We start from the raw sequence: 15,722 nt of genomic DNA on the forward strand, positions 1-15,722 counted from the left end.
AGTCTCATAAACTGGAAGGTACCCTGTAGTATTCTGCTGTACATTGTCAATTGTCCATTTCCCGCAGTTAATCAGTGGCTGCGCCTACCCTGAGCTCATGGTCATAACAGAATCAAGCACGTGTGCTTCAAGGATGTGTTGCTAAGTAACGGGACACTACTGGGTCACTTGATGCATACATGACTAATAATATAACATCACAGTTGCCGAACGCAGGCCTAAAGGTTCCAAAAAGCCAAACAGATAGCAACAAATAGCACGACTGGTGTCCATAGATAGGCACTCATACATGCCTCGAATTGAGCAAGGTCGTAAGCACTTTGGTAAAGAGATCCGAGGGGAGGGAATTCCAAAGTCGAACAGTGCAAGGAAAGAAGCAGAAAGAGGAAGTGGTGTGACCTGCAGTGTGGTAAGTGGGCGGGTGAGCGAGTGGGTCAGTCGGTGTGTGAGTGAGTGGGTGAGTGAGTGGTTGTGACCTGCAGTGTGGTGAATGGGTGGGTGGTTGAGTTAGTGAGTAGGTGTGTGAGTGGGTGGGTGAGTGAGTCGGTGGGTGAGTCGGTGGGTGAGTGAGTGGGTGAGTGGATGGGTGAGTGAGTTGCTGTGACCTGCAGTGTGGTAAGTGGGTGGGTGCGTGAGTGGGTGTGTGAGTGGGTGGGTGGGTGAGTGAGTCAGTGGGTGAATCGGTGGGTGAGTGGGTGGGTGAGTGGGTGGGTTGCTGTGACCTGCAGTGTGATAGTAGTAGTGGTGGTGGTGGTGGAACACTAAGTGCAGGATGATACCAAACAGTCAGTGGCTGGTGGAGGGATCAATGAGTGAAGTTCATGGGAACAGTGAACATGGTCATAGGGATCTAAGAGTAATGATATCAGTGGCTACTGTGTATGTTTCTTTATTTATTAATACTCTTCGGTAGATGGTTTGTTTTACGACCGAGATGTTTCCGAGATTTAAGGAAACTGAACACAAACAAGAACTTTACAAAATATTGTTTTTGAGCTCGGAGGAGTGAATGCAACGCAAGCCACATTCCACCGCTCAGTACGCGTTCACATGGTTGATCAATGTAAAAAAAAATTGGGGCAAAAGAGGCAATAAATAGTAAATTACTTTCGGAAATGGGCGGGAAGAGAAGGAAAGGGCTGCATGGAGGTTTGTTTTACATTTCTGGAGCAGAAAGGGTGTAATTGTAAACCTTGGCTCGTAACAGTCCCACCTGTTGAGGGAGTATTTTACCTTCAGAAATGCTTGCAGTTGATGAAGCTGTTTGGGGGAAAATGGTTCGATTGATTTACTCGTAAGTGTGGTGCCAATTTGTGATGGAAGTTCTGCATTTCTGGGGCACCCACTTTATTAAAAAAAAGTCTTGGGAACGGATATGAAACGAAAGTGAAAAAAAACGTGAATTTGATTCTTTACTCGTTTAATGGAAACCCACCATCAGTAGAAAAAAATACATTGCTATGTATGTTCCACAAGTGAATAGGTTATGTATAAGTGTAATAATAAGCCAGTATGACATATTTTCTAAATTAATATGATGCTCATATAACCATACACTGCATTGCATATGTTCATCATCATCATCAGCCATAGTTAATCCACTGCTGCATGAAGGCCTCCCCAAGTAGTCCACCACCTCTTGTGTTTCTGCAATGTAATAAGATAAAGACAAAGGTCCCCGTGTAGCCTCAACAGACTTTTGGGGAAAGTGCTTTTAGCGACCGCCTACGAAGGCCGGCACGGCGCACGAGGGGGTGGGTGGCCAGCACCACGCCCTTTGTCTCCCTCGTGGCAATGTTTACTACACACTGCACCAGGTACTCATTTGAGGCTTAGTCAGCCTAAGAGAGATCCAGGACCGGTTCAGATCATCGTCACTGGTGTTGGCCGTGAGCGGGAATCGAACTTAGATCGCCGGGTTTTTAGCGCAGCATGCTAACCACCACACGACCTTCCCCCACAATGTAATGACCTACTTAAGCACCTGATTACGAGCTGATTTCATCGCTCCATGTCATCGGGTCGACATTCTGTGCGTGCTACGACGACAAATTCAGAGGCAGAAATTACACATTGCCATGACAGGCGGCCAGTAGAGTGGCAAAAACGACCGCTGTGGACTCGATGACAATGGGCCGAGTCGACCTGGTACCGGGACCCGACCTCCTCATTCCCCTCCTGCCAGATATCAATGAGAGTGGAAGGACAACATGCCAGTGTGTCAAATGCAAAGACACAAAGTCACGTGCATCACATGAAATGAACGCGTAAGGAGTGTTTATTGCATCGTGAGCCGTGCACAGCATATTCCGCTTGGTAAAAAAAAAAAAACTATTCACACGTAAGATTATTGCCACCGAGTATTCGAATTGCATGGCTGGGAGAGATGTTCCAACGAGAAATGACATTACACCCCGATAAATTATAATTCCTTACAGATGCTTGCTTTGCATATTGCACAAAGATCCACGTATAGCCTCAATAGACTGTAGGGGCAAGTGCTGTTAGCGAGCAGCACCTATGAAGGCCGGTACGGCACACGGAGGAGTGGGTGGCCAGCACCACGCCCGGCCGCCTTTGTCTCCTCAGTGGCGATGTTTACACGTCGCACTGGGTACTCAATTGAGGCTGAGTCGATCTAGGGGAGGCCCATAACCGGTTCAGACAACCGTCACTGGTGCACATGACACAAAACACACGTACATCCACGCACATGCATACGTACAAAGCCCAAGCTCCCCCATGTAATGTTATCAATTATATTTGGCGGTGCTATTAGTGAGCAGCTATCAAGGCTAGCATGGCACGTTTCAGTTTCAGTTTCATTTATTTGGTATAGCCCTGTGAGCCATTCGGCTCTTGAATCGGGTGCAACCACAACAAACAAAAAACAAAAACATGAACAAGAAAACATCTTAAAGTGACTTTGTGTGACTGTGCAAACGTAAGGTAGTGGTTGAGTCAGCCACCGTGCCTGCCCACCTTTGTCTCCATATGGCTCACATTTATGCAGTGCCAGGTACTAATTTGAGCCGGAGACGACCTTGAGAAGTCCCAGCACGAGTCAACGTACCAATTGCCCCTGAGGTTAGCGATGGTGGGGTATCTCATGTAGGTGACACACACACACACACCCATCACAGCAGACTTTTTCTCGTACTTGTATGTACGTTGAACTTATTTCGCACCGTACGTAACCAACCGTGCTACTACACAGAGTGAATTGCACATCAATATAAACAGCTCACTGCTTATAGATATCGAATTCCTCTGGAATTAACTTGTGAAAACTGCCGTGGGGCAATCCTCGGCTGCGGCTCGTGACGACGACAAACAGAAGAAACAAAACAGCGACGACAATGCCACCAGCAAAGTAATTCCAGGACAACGAAAACAACACAATTGTTGCTGTTATTGTTGTGCAAGTCAAACTTGAACAAAAGAAAGTGACAACGTCGTTAATGCTTTCATTAAAAAAAGAGAGACGGACCCACAGCCAAACTGCGCGATGTCCAATGTGAGTGGAGTTGTTGCGCGCGCTGCATTAACACACAAAACAGACTCCTTTTGGAGACACGGAGAGAGAGAACGAGCGATTGAACGCCGGAGAAGAAGTACAGCCCGTTTGTATGTAACGTGTTGTATGTAACGTGTTGTATGTAACGTGTTGTATGTAACGTGTTGTATGTAACGTGTTGTATGTGACGTGTTGTATGTAACGTGTTCCAGCAGGAACCGGGGTGGCTTCACGAACGGCGTGAGGCTAGATCTTCCAAGGAATCCCGGTGTAATAAATAAAAAACCCACGTGTTAATGACTGCGACGCTTCTCGCAAGAGATGGGGGGGGGGGCGAAGTGCACTGTGAGTCGAGCTGGTGGGGGGGGGGAGCCCCCACCCATTATCGCATGCACCCCCTCCCCCTCTGCACGGTGAAGAGAAAAATGGATTGTGGTCTCGAGGGGGATTATTGGGTAAGTCGAGAGGCTGGGGGGTGGAGCGGAGGGGGTTGGGGTGGTTCGGGCACAGTGGGCTCAGTGTCGGAGCTAATTAAATGCAAAGTGTTATTCGGCGAACTATAAACCATTAATGCATGGGGTTGCTGTGCTGTGTGGCATTGCGTCATTGGGCACCCGAAGAATACAATGCAGGATCTCACGTGCAATGGTAATGCCCTTCAGAAAACCACAGGTGAGGCCTTGAAGACTCATCGCGTCTTCCGCAAAATGGAGAAATAGGTCCCTTGTGGCCTCGTCAAAATGTGCCCACTGACTCAACTTAGCACGGGGCACTATTCATTTCCATTACCAATTTCCAGCCAGCATTGGCGACGTTACATCCCTAGAGAAAGGGGCCCTGTCTGTTCATGGGATAGTCACTGTTGACTTCCTTATCAGGTAACACTCATTTTTATTGATCTCCGAATGATGATAATGATGGGCTAAGTCACCCACAACCAGGATTTGAACTTGGAACTTCTTGATTGTAAGACGCTTGAACCACAGTGCCACCCTGGTAGGTTCCAGTCATATGTGCATTCAGTGTATGTTTGTTGTTTGGAATGTAGTTGTGGGTGGTTTCTAACGTTACTTTTGCTGTTGCATCAGACCACCAATGACCCACTCTCAACCCATGATAATTTCACGTGGATCTTTCACGTCAACAATAGACAATGTACCAATGTATTTGTGCCGAATTACGCGCTTGCTACTCAACAACAGAATGCTCCACTACACAGCGTCTACTTACACAGCAAAGAATGGCAGAGCCAAGTTGCCGAGAAATTGTAATTTGCTTTGTGTAGATTTGCATCGTTCGTTTTATTAAAAAAATAAAACAAGCTTCGGCAGGTTTATCCAAATTCACACTCGGTAGCAGTCAATTCAAGCGTCACACTGCTACGGACCCACAAAAGCGATCTGGCTGTCGTGGCTGCTGATTAGCTCCGAATCAAGCGTGCATGGATAACGCATCAAACCCCAATTTCGTGACAGTTCATTTTAGCATTGAACTGTGGCTGGTCTGAGGCCAACGAACTCACGCAGTGCACGCGAGAATGCCTTCCAGACCGAGGCGAAAATGTTCATTTATCGCTTGTTCACACCAAAGCTTTATGCCAGGGTCTCTTGGCGAAGCTGGCTCAGTACCCTGGCAAGCTACATTAGCTCACTGAATCCCACCATAGCGTGTACACAGAATGCCCTTTCAGCGCTCGAACTCAGCACAGATATAGCACTGAACGTAGCTGATTCTGTGCCTCGGAAGATGATCGTACAGTGTTTATAAAGGCAGATAGGATCTGTTAGTACGGACAGGGCTTGGTCACTTTTGCCACTTGAATGTTGCGCAGTGTGCCTGTTGAAGGAGCATATGGCATGTGTTGAATAAAAAACATATTTAAAGCAACGGCTGGAATACAGATGATATGAGTGTGTCCTAAATGGTCGTTATAATAAGTAGCCTACGCATTGTTCTGCTGATGCATTAACAGTCTCAAGTCAGAGTGGCTCCCTGCTCATACCAGCAATGCGGGCAGTGCTCATCTCCATTGGCAGCCAGTGTTGACTATTCCACATTCCTATGGCAGGCGCCAGTTTTATTTGTTTTACCCATAAGACATCCACTGTTCACGTCCAATGAAGTGGTGTTCATTTTATTGACACCAGGGTGATGGAAGAGGGGGGGGGGGGTGATAAATGAACCCCTTATGATTTAAATTCGCAATATCCCAACTGCGAGTTGAGCACTGTTGCTACATGGCCTCTCCAAGCGCTCGGTGTTTAATGAACAAAAACTAATTTCACAGTCTGCACAACAGATGTTATGAAGCTCCAGCATGTGTGCTAAATTGACGGTAAACAGCTGTAGCAGGTAGACCGAGGGGTCTTTTATTCTCTGCATTAAGAATTCAGCGAGCAAAATCCAATTCCTTAGCCATGCGGCGACTGATGGCAAACTTTGTGATAGGGGAAAGCAGACCATGGCAGGGAGACGTGTGTTACAAGTTACACAATAGGCATTGTTACCTGCCTCTTTGGCAATCCACTGCTGGATGAAGGCCTCCCTACGTCACCTCGGTCATGAGGGTTGTTTGACCATACTTCACCATGCTGGTCAGTGTGAGTTGGGGAGCGTTCTAGGACTCGTTCAAATATCACACGCCACTGATGTTAGCCGTGAGCAGGAATCAACACAAGTTGCCAAGTCCATAGCGAAGCATCTGAACCCCTGCATCACTGTTCACCACAAGCAATGCATTCGTGTAATCAGATTACCAATGGCACGTACCGGTATTCCGGTATTATTAGGGGGGTCCGTCCATAAATGACGTCACGCGATTTTGGACGATTTTTTACCCCCCCCTTCGTCACACGGCGTCACAAAAAATCAGACCCCCCCTCAAATATGACGTCACAAAGCTCTGCCCCCCCCCCCCCAAAAAAAACATGCTTCAAATCGCTTTAAACTATTGTCATGAAAGTGCGTATTTAATGTGTCGCTGCACTCTGATGTTGTGGGACGAAACATTTATTTAAAAAAAAGTCTATTTAATGAAGTAGAACGTGTTGTCTAAATTTATTTAAAGTTGCGCATTGTGATGTGAAGTCACATTTCTCAAACCCTCCTCCCCCCCCCATCGTCACACATCGTCACAAATGTCTGACCCCCCCCCCCCCCAGGTGCGTGACGTCATTTATGGACGGCCCCTTATCCCAGTATATAACATGAACCAGTTGATTACGTTACATGATTACTGTTATAAACAAAAAATGCACATAGTTGATAACCCAGTTTAGAAAAAAAATGTTATTAGAATAAAACGATGACGGTGGCAGCTTGAGTTAATGTGATGGCAGTAGCAGTCAATGTACACGTATCGTGGTACAAGGCTGTCTGTCATTGCCAAGGTTAAATAACCTCATAAATGCTAATTTGAATAAAATAATCATATGGATAATTTACATTTGTGAGGCGCATTTCATCCGTCTATCCCAATGAAGTCATCGGTCGAGTTAGTTTGAAAGGCCAACTTCGGGATTCCGGTATGCCACTTCCAAAACCTACAGTAGTCCATATGCAGAAGACATGGATTGCCTTCCATAGTGACCCTTGCACTACTGAATGTAGGCTACTTCTGCCCTCTAAAGAGTTAACGCACAGCGCGAGCGAAGAGCCGTGAGGAACTAGGCGTGATCCCGTGCATCTCAACTCCGAACACACCATTCATGAATAAGACATCGGCAATCACACCACACCCGACAATTATCGCGGAAGACTTTTGGGGTCTGTGCAATCAACCAGCGTGCCATCAGCAAAACGTCTCGATCTCACAACGCAGCACTTTTGACGGTTAAATATTTTTATTGTCATTAATGCTCTGATTGCCATTTTCTTATACGGTACCGTACTCAGTCTGCAGCCAAAAAGTTGAATTGGCTGCGTGGGTAGTCATTCCTACCGGTGGCCCTAAGCCAGCAGTGGATATTCCAACGGCTTACGATGCGACCGGTTCCTCCGCAAGAAAACCCATCCCTGCTTCCACAATATGCGTTACTCGCTCCCATCAATTCGAGAGGATGCATTGCTTGAGCGAAGCCGAAACCGAGTTGTGAACTTGCAACATTCTCGGTCTGACTGCGAGTCTGGCGCTCTCAGCACGGCGTTCTTCGCTACTTTTCAAAGGGTGCGGCCACTTTCGCCGTCAAGACATCATCCGTGTGTGAGGGCCGCCACAACATTTGAAACCATTGGGGGGTTTGACAGCAGCACGATGATGATGATGGGGGGGGGGGAGGGGGGTTATTTTCACTATTTGTGCCTTGTCGGGGTACGTCAGGGGCTGCACTAAAGGCCACCAGGGGCCACACTAAAGGCCACCAGGGGCCACACTAAAGGCCACCAGGGGTCATATTAAAGGCCACCAGGGGTCATACTAAAGGCCACCAGGGGCCGCACTAAAGGCCACTAGGGGGCCACACTAAAGGCCACCAGGTGCCGCACTAAAGGTCACCAGGGGCCACATTAAAGGTCACCAGGGGCCACACTAAAGGCCACCAGGGGCCACACTAAAGGCCACCAGGTGCAGCACTAAAGGTCACCAGGGGCCGCACTAAAGGCCACCAGGGGCTGTACTAAAGGCCACCAGGGGCCACCAGTGACCCATGGGCCTCGCTGTGAAGCGCGCCGTGCTCGAAGTGCAGTGACCACCTGGCTCGCCATAGGGTCGGATGTAAAAGCAAGGCGTGAACAGGCGACACAATAAATTATTAATAGTTTTTGTACGCACACACGCACACTCTCACGCTGCGGTCTGGCCGCGCTCATGAGATGTATATCTCTCCGTGAAGCATAACCCCGGGTCAACAGGGGTCACGGGGTTTGGTTCGCTCTCACGGCACTCAGACAAATATAGCGGCCGTCTCGTGATTCCCCTCCCCCCCGTCTCTACCACAACCCTCGTCCCTCGTTTGCACCTTGCTGTGAGTACAATCAGCGCAGACGCACACGCGTACACATAGACAAAGATCCCCCGTATAGCCTTCACAGATTGTTGGGGAAAATGGTGTTAGCGAGAACCTATGAAGGCCGGCACGGCGCACGAGGGGGTGGGTGGCCAGCATCACACCCGGTCGCCTTTGTCTCCCTAGTGGCGATGTTTACACATTGCACTTGGGACTAATTTGAGGCCGAGTCGACCTAGGGGAGGCCCAGGATCTGTTCAGATAATCGTCACCGGTGTTGGCCGTGAGCGGGATTCGAACTTGGGTCGCGGGATTCGAACTTGGGTCGCCGAATTCGTAGCGAAGCGCCGCTAACCGCATGGTAAGGAGATGATGGCATCCTGAGGAGCAGACTCATGATCGTGTACTGTGTCGCGCCGTTTTTGCCATTCCAAATAACAGCGCGTGTGTTTTAGATTTTAATTGTGCGCGTTAATCGAGAGCTATTATTCCGTTACGAGCTGCCAGCGCAGGACGCTCAAAAGGAGGACCCAGCGCAGGCCCCCAGGAGACCAACACGAGCCGCCAACTGCTCTGACCGAAAACCCCCAGCCGGCGGTTGCCTCGGTGCGTCTGAAGCCTGTTTGTAAATGTCTTTAAATCTGTATTGCCACGAGCAGATTTCCTGCTGAGAGATTGCTGCCTAATGACGGGCATAGACCAGTCACCAGCAGGCTGAATGTGCTTACAAACAAATAGAGCCATGCAGAGTTGTTGACATGGATGCTCTCCAATGTTTAAGTTTTTTCAGTCCAAATGCCGTTGCGGGCTTTCAAGTGGATTTTTAAAGGAGCTTCCCAGCTTGAGCGGATTTTCGAAAGATGATGTGAAATGTATCGTGAATGACTGAGTGAATATATCCTGCCAGGGGTGGTGTTGTAGTTATAGGGTATTTGCCGCACTGTCAGAAACGGGGCACGATTCAAATCTTAGTGGAGCTCAAATTAGCCCACTGTTGTTTTCCATTCGTCATTTTAGATACCAGGGTCACTCTTGCAACTGAGACTATCGTGCTCTCTTAAGTTCTCCCCTGGTTAAACAAGTGGAGGTGACTTGGTCTCTTCAGGGTCAATACAACTATTACCACTACACAGTCACTAGCGGTTGTGCTGCATTTGTGTGTGTCGTGCCGCATGTCGTTTGGCACGATGTCCGATGTTTCGACGTGGTGAAGCTGCCAGCACGTGGGGTAAAACGTCGGACACCAAGCCGAATAACAAGTGGTACGCATTCCGAAAGCACATCGGAGAGATCAAATTATTACCGATATATCGGAGGTGAACAGTTCCCAACCTATTTGAGTGAAGTCAGCAGTGGTCACCCTGTGCATACGAATGTCTCATTTATACCGAACGCATATAAAACCCACTGCCTATGGATAGCTTGAGCAAATTCACTTTGATACGAATACTGTATAACTTGCAGCAATAAATGCGCATACGTGTATACAGCACACCCTCTGTGATGTGTTTGCACACAATGTGCTTTTAGTCAGACCCGGAGAGTTTAAGAGATTTTGGATCAGATCACTCTCGTGCCCTTATATTCTATCGGCGCTCAGATCTACATTGCAAAATAGTTTATTGTACTTAATGGGTGTTCACCCGGTGATATCAACGATAGTTAAATAGACAACATCACGAATGTAATTGCAAGATAAAAACAATGCCATTCCACCAGTCAAACTGCAACTTACGATGCAGTTTGTTATGCTTGGGCTAAATTAGATACAATTACAGCACCGCGTGTGGAGTGCCGGGATTCTTTTTCATATAAAAAGCAATTACCGTGTAATGCTTGCACCATTTGATTCAATGTATACCGCATCACCACGAGAAAATCCTCGTCATAATAACGCTGTGTTTTACGTACACGGTATAGAAATTTGAACCAACGTATACTTCACGAATCAATATTGAAACAGAGCACTGGCGTTATATAAACACTGAATACAACGATAATAGAGTGGGGGTTTTTGGGTAAGATCAGGTCAATATAAATGCGTCGTTAAACCCAGCACCACGCGACACAGCCAATGAGTAAGGTTTGTCAGGTAAACAAAACATGCCAATTTCTTACTAGTACAGCACACCGGTGTGTTAGAGAGTAAACCCACAACATTCACAATTCTAGTACGACGTTTAGCCAGTAATTGCAATAAGCATCACTGTATACACCACACGTACAAGCTATAATGAACGGATCTTGCCCTGAAAATGAGTGACCTAGTCTCAAGCAGAACGCCGCGAATCCGATCGCTGTATTCGGTTGTGGGGAATTTGCTGCAACTTGTCAGTTCGCTGAAGCAATAATAACTGGTGCGCCACACGTGACTAATTCATTTGTGTCGCTGTCGGGTGGTGAAGGGTCGTAACAACACAAGTTTGGCCAGATCATTCCGTGGCCTGACCCAAAAATAAACGATGAATCGTAATGTCGACTGCGAAAATCTACGCGTTAAGATACCCGTAGTTGATGGCATGAAATGCATTAATTTTACGTTGCTTAACAGGACTTCGAATTTAGGAATAAATTATGATCATTTAGGACCAATAGCATGTCAATACATTTGGACTATTCCTGCTCTATGCAGTATAGTTATGCCCACAATTAGTTCCATACTCACGTCCTTGGGAAGAAGACAATGTGAGGCTATAAACCGTGCTATCCACAATTCGCATTACCTACACAATACGGCAGTGTCAGGGACGTATAAACACACTACGACCTATTAAAAGCGCCCTCTGTTGCAAAGTCTGGCAGGTGCATTTTGGCGGAGCGAAAATGCGCAATCACAACTTGGTTCGGTGAAATTTGCACGGCACAACTTATAATACAAAAAAGCATCCATTCAAAGACAAGAGGATTTTCTTACCTGCTGTCGGCAAATGATCACCTGCGCAGATTGCTCAATGCATCTAGCATGGCAGCACCTTGGCTTCTTGAAGATGTCAACGTCAAAGTTTTGTTCTTGGGACGAATGCAGCTCCGTTGGTACTATCGATAGAGGAGACGCGCGTGCTTTGTTGTACACTGCGAGACGAGAGTGTGTGTGGTGTAGTGTGTGGCAGAGATAGAGCGCATGTGTGCGTGTGACAATGGGAAGGCTGCGAGTGAAAAACACCGAGGCACCCTCTGCGTGTGCCTGACATACAGAGAGGCAATGTGTATGACGCAGTCTGAGTGACTGGCGATGCATGTGATAAAAAAAGTGTGCGTCTTTGATGGAGTGTTAGACTCTTTAAAGTGTGCCTGTGTGTCTACGTGTGTCTGCAAATCGGTGGGGCAGAGCATGTGCGTTAGACATAGAGAGATTGAGTCCGTGGGCTGTTATGTGCTGCTTGGTCTGCAGTGCTGAACAACCCAAGAGGGCTGAATTGCACCCAACTCGCAGCTGCACATGCATGCAAGTGAGCGCCTTGGCTGGTGATGCTCACCGCTCCAAAGACACACACACAGGCCATGTAGCTCCACCCACACACACTGTGGGCCCGCCTAGACACACACACACGCACACTGACTTAACGCACAAAGATACACACAAATAGCCCTGCATGCTCCACCCCCTAACGATGTGCACCCACCCACAGAGTAACGTTCTCACACCCCCCTCATTGAACCCCCCCCCATGCCACGTGGACCCGCCTACATGTCAATCAAAAAAACCCCACAAAGTTCCACCGTGCAGCCTACAGAGGATGTGGGGGCAAGTGTTGTTAGCGAGCGTCTTCGAAAGCCAGCCCGTCGAATGCAAGGGGGTGGTGGTGTGGTAAGCACCGCTCTCGGCCGCCTTTGTCTCCCCAGTCTTGTGATTTACACACAGCGCTAAGTACTCATTTAAGGCTGAGTAGATCTAGGGGAAACCCCAGAATGGGTGAATAATCAGCATTGATGTTCGCCGTGTGCGGGAATCGATCTCTGCACGCCGGGATTATGGTCACCGCTCCCCACGCGTTATTAATAATTGTCGCGAAATGACCACATCACGATATATCGAGTGATGCGGTCCACGATAATCGTATCTCATAAAAAAACACACAAATTTCACATTACATTTCCTGACAACATTCTTATGAAATGGCAATAATTAAAGTTCAGGATAACAACTAAGGTGAAACAATTTAAACCGTGCACCCGTGAATTGAACGCGTGCGTTGTAACACGTGTTTTTTTTTAGTAATTGAGGACATATTCTTAGCTCTTTCGGTAAAGTCACGTTGAAGGGAAACAATAAAATAATAAAATATATTTAAAACAATAAAAAATGTATTACTTTATTGTTTCCCTTCAACGTGACTTTGCCGAAAGAGCTAAGAATATGAATTACTGCAGTCACGAAAGCTTTAAATCAAAATTTAATTCAGGACATGTCGATGATATGACGTCATAGTAGTCTGACAGCACGTGCGTTGCGACAAGTATTATCGATGTAAAGTTGCAACAATTGGCGTAGGATTGAGCGAAATGCGGTGGAATTAACAACGACAGTTAAATAGACAACATCGCTGGCTTAACAATGTTATGATAAATTAATATCGCGAGACTCGTCACATCGCCAAAGGTCCCCCGTATAGCCTTCAACAGGCGATTGGGGCAAGTGCTGTTAGCGAGCACCGCCAATGAATGCCCGCACGGCACACGAGCGAGGTTGGTGGCCAGAACCACGCCCGGACGCCTTTGTCTTCCCAATTCTGATGTTTACACACACAGCACCGGGTGCTCATTTTAAGGCTGAGTATACCTAGGGAAGGACCAGGACAGGGTCAGATATGTGCCACTGATGTGAGCGGAAAACTAACACTGGAGCCCTGCTTCCGAAGCGCCATGCGCTAACCACTGCGCCACCATTCCCCACTGAGAGATATACACACACCCCTCTAAGCTCCACCCCCACTCCACGTGGACACGCCCACACAATATGCTAATGTACGAAAATTGACACACCCGCACGTGCAGGACACGCCCCCTCGCCTCATGGACCCGCCCACAAACAACGCGCCTGGCCTGTACCAAAACAAACGGGAGGGGTGAAAATTGTTCAACGAACATCCATTAGAGATTCAGGTCTAAGCGATTTAGCCGTTCAAATGCTTTGTCCCAGAGGTGGTGAATCGCAGATACACCGATTTCATATTTAGATTTGGGTCAGTGCGAACTTACACGATCCATGCAACATTCCTTTGACAGGGATGAGTCTCTGCATAGGATTGCCACTGTTGACTTCTCGACAAAGTGGTATTTATTTTATCGACCCGGAGGGAGGATGGATTGAGTCAACCCCCGGCCTAGGCAATCCTACGATTGCGAGCCGCTCGGCAAAATACGCGAATTGGGCAAATTCTCTGGGGTGAAAGATTTCAGAATCAGAATATGTATTTATACAGGAGGAATCCGATAAGCTATGACGCTCTTTTTCACAGATGTCCAATATTATTAAGGAAGCTGTGGAAGGATGGATGTTGGGGAAGAACTTAGCACATTTGTCAATAACGCTGCCTTTGCACAAAAATAATCCCAGGAGACGTTGTTTCGGGCAATAACCCTTTTTCATGGTACGTGAAGGGGTTATTTGACAAAACGTCACCACGCTACTCAGTGAGGGTTAGTGAAGATGGGGGGAATAGACGCGGGAACATAGAAGTGTGGTACAACAATGTATGTTGTTCCACTGACCTCTGCTAGCCACAGCATAGCCCTGTAGCAGCCGATAACACTTGTGTTTGCATCGTGAGCACCCATCCAAGCACTATCCAGACACAACCTGCTTGACTTCCAGGTGATTAGGTCATGGACTCACAATATTGTAAATGTAAATTGGACATAAAAATCTAGACGCAGCAATAAGCAAAATAGTTTTATTGAATACAATTTTACATTATCTAAAATATTACACAAGATCTACGAACAATATCGATTCCACGGATTGACCATTGTATTATTGCATCAATTTTAGTTTTAGCAGCTGTCACTCAACTTTTATTCTATGGTTCTGAACCCGGGTTGTCTTCAATAATTGTACTTGTTTTTTTTTCTTAACATCTTGCGCAACTTTGTAGCCTTTTATATCAAGTTCTCCAATCCTACCCCGTGATTAATTTCCATTGGTTGCCGTAAAGACTCTCAGCACATTTTACTTATGTAAGTACATTGATTACATTATTTCGCCATTGCAATTTTAAGATAATGTTTTCCTGATGTCGCTGTAAGACCGTGACATCTCTCTGCCATGCCTCTTATCTGCTTTTGAGATGGCTTGAGGACATAGACCACTGACAAATAAAATAGAACAAAAGCTACACAAAAATGAGAGAACACATTCAATTCAGATGCGTTATAGTGACTGTCAAAACACAGTAAGTAGGTTTGGACATTGTAGCTGGAAGGGATGGCGAGAGGGCGATCATTCGTCGTGATGGAGAGGGTGAGATCAGCTCCGAGTAAGACGGATTGTTGCATCGCAAGATAACAATGAAGGGTATGCGATGCAGTGGGGGAGACCTTCAGCCAGCAGTGGATAGAACATGTCTGCTGATTCGTAACTATTGACGCAGCTGAACGGCTCACGTTTAAATTCGCTAACAAAGTGCTTTTTGATTTAAAGCTTTCGTGACTGCAGGGATTCATATTCTTGGTTCTTTCGGTAAAGTCACCACGTAGAAGGGAAACAATAAAATAATAAAAACATAAAACAATAAAATTCTCACGACGTTTCGACTGCAACACAAGCAATCATCATCAGGTGTGAAAACCACAGCAAGAACAATTTCACTTTACCGAAAGAACCAAGAATATAAAGTGCTTTTTCTTGTTATTTTTTATACGTCTCCACTCTATGCTGTTGCAAACGTGTGCGCCTATTTTCTTTACCGCTTTCTAAAACGCCGAGCCAGTGTGAAAGAGTAGGCCAAATACCCTCCTCTCCAGAGCTCCCTCTGGTAGGGGGGCCCTTCTGCTACCAGTGGCTTCAGCTAAACGTTACAAGGCTGTTCCTTCACCCTTCACCTAAACTCATGGTCGCTTTGTTGCCCGGATTCCTTTACACGAAATAGTTTTTGTCATTTTTGGTGACCCGAGATCACCATCGCAAAAACGATCACCGTCGTCTCCGGAGTTCTCGACTGGCTGAACAAAAGTAAATTGATTAAACTTGAAGCTATGTCCAATTTCAATGTTTACCATTCTAAGCCGTGCCCACCACAACCACCCCCCCACCCCCGCCGGTT

The 15,722-nt window shown here is 46.9% G+C and overlaps 1 protein-coding gene across 2 annotated transcripts in view; it reads right to left on the bottom strand.

Moving 5' to 3' along the window:
* The window catches only part of LOC116940836 (semaphorin-5A-like), a 157,369-nt gene extending 145,315 nt beyond the window's left edge, over positions 1–12,054 (bottom strand). For both annotated transcript variants that reach the window (XM_032951075.2, XM_032951073.2), the window contains exon 1: positions 11,375–12,054. The gene's annotated coding sequence lies outside the window, so the exon portion shown is untranslated. The remainder of the gene's footprint in view (positions 1–11,374) is intronic.
* Between the last annotated feature and the right edge of the window lie 3,668 nt (positions 12,055–15,722).

Source organism: Petromyzon marinus, chromosome 10 (assembly GCF_048934315.1).
Source record: "Petromyzon marinus isolate PM22_M1 ecotype Great Lakes invasive population chromosome 10, UKy_Petmar_22M1.pri1.0, whole genome shotgun sequence".
Lineage (NCBI taxonomy): Eukaryota > Metazoa > Chordata > Hyperoartia > Petromyzontiformes > Petromyzontidae > Petromyzon > Petromyzon marinus.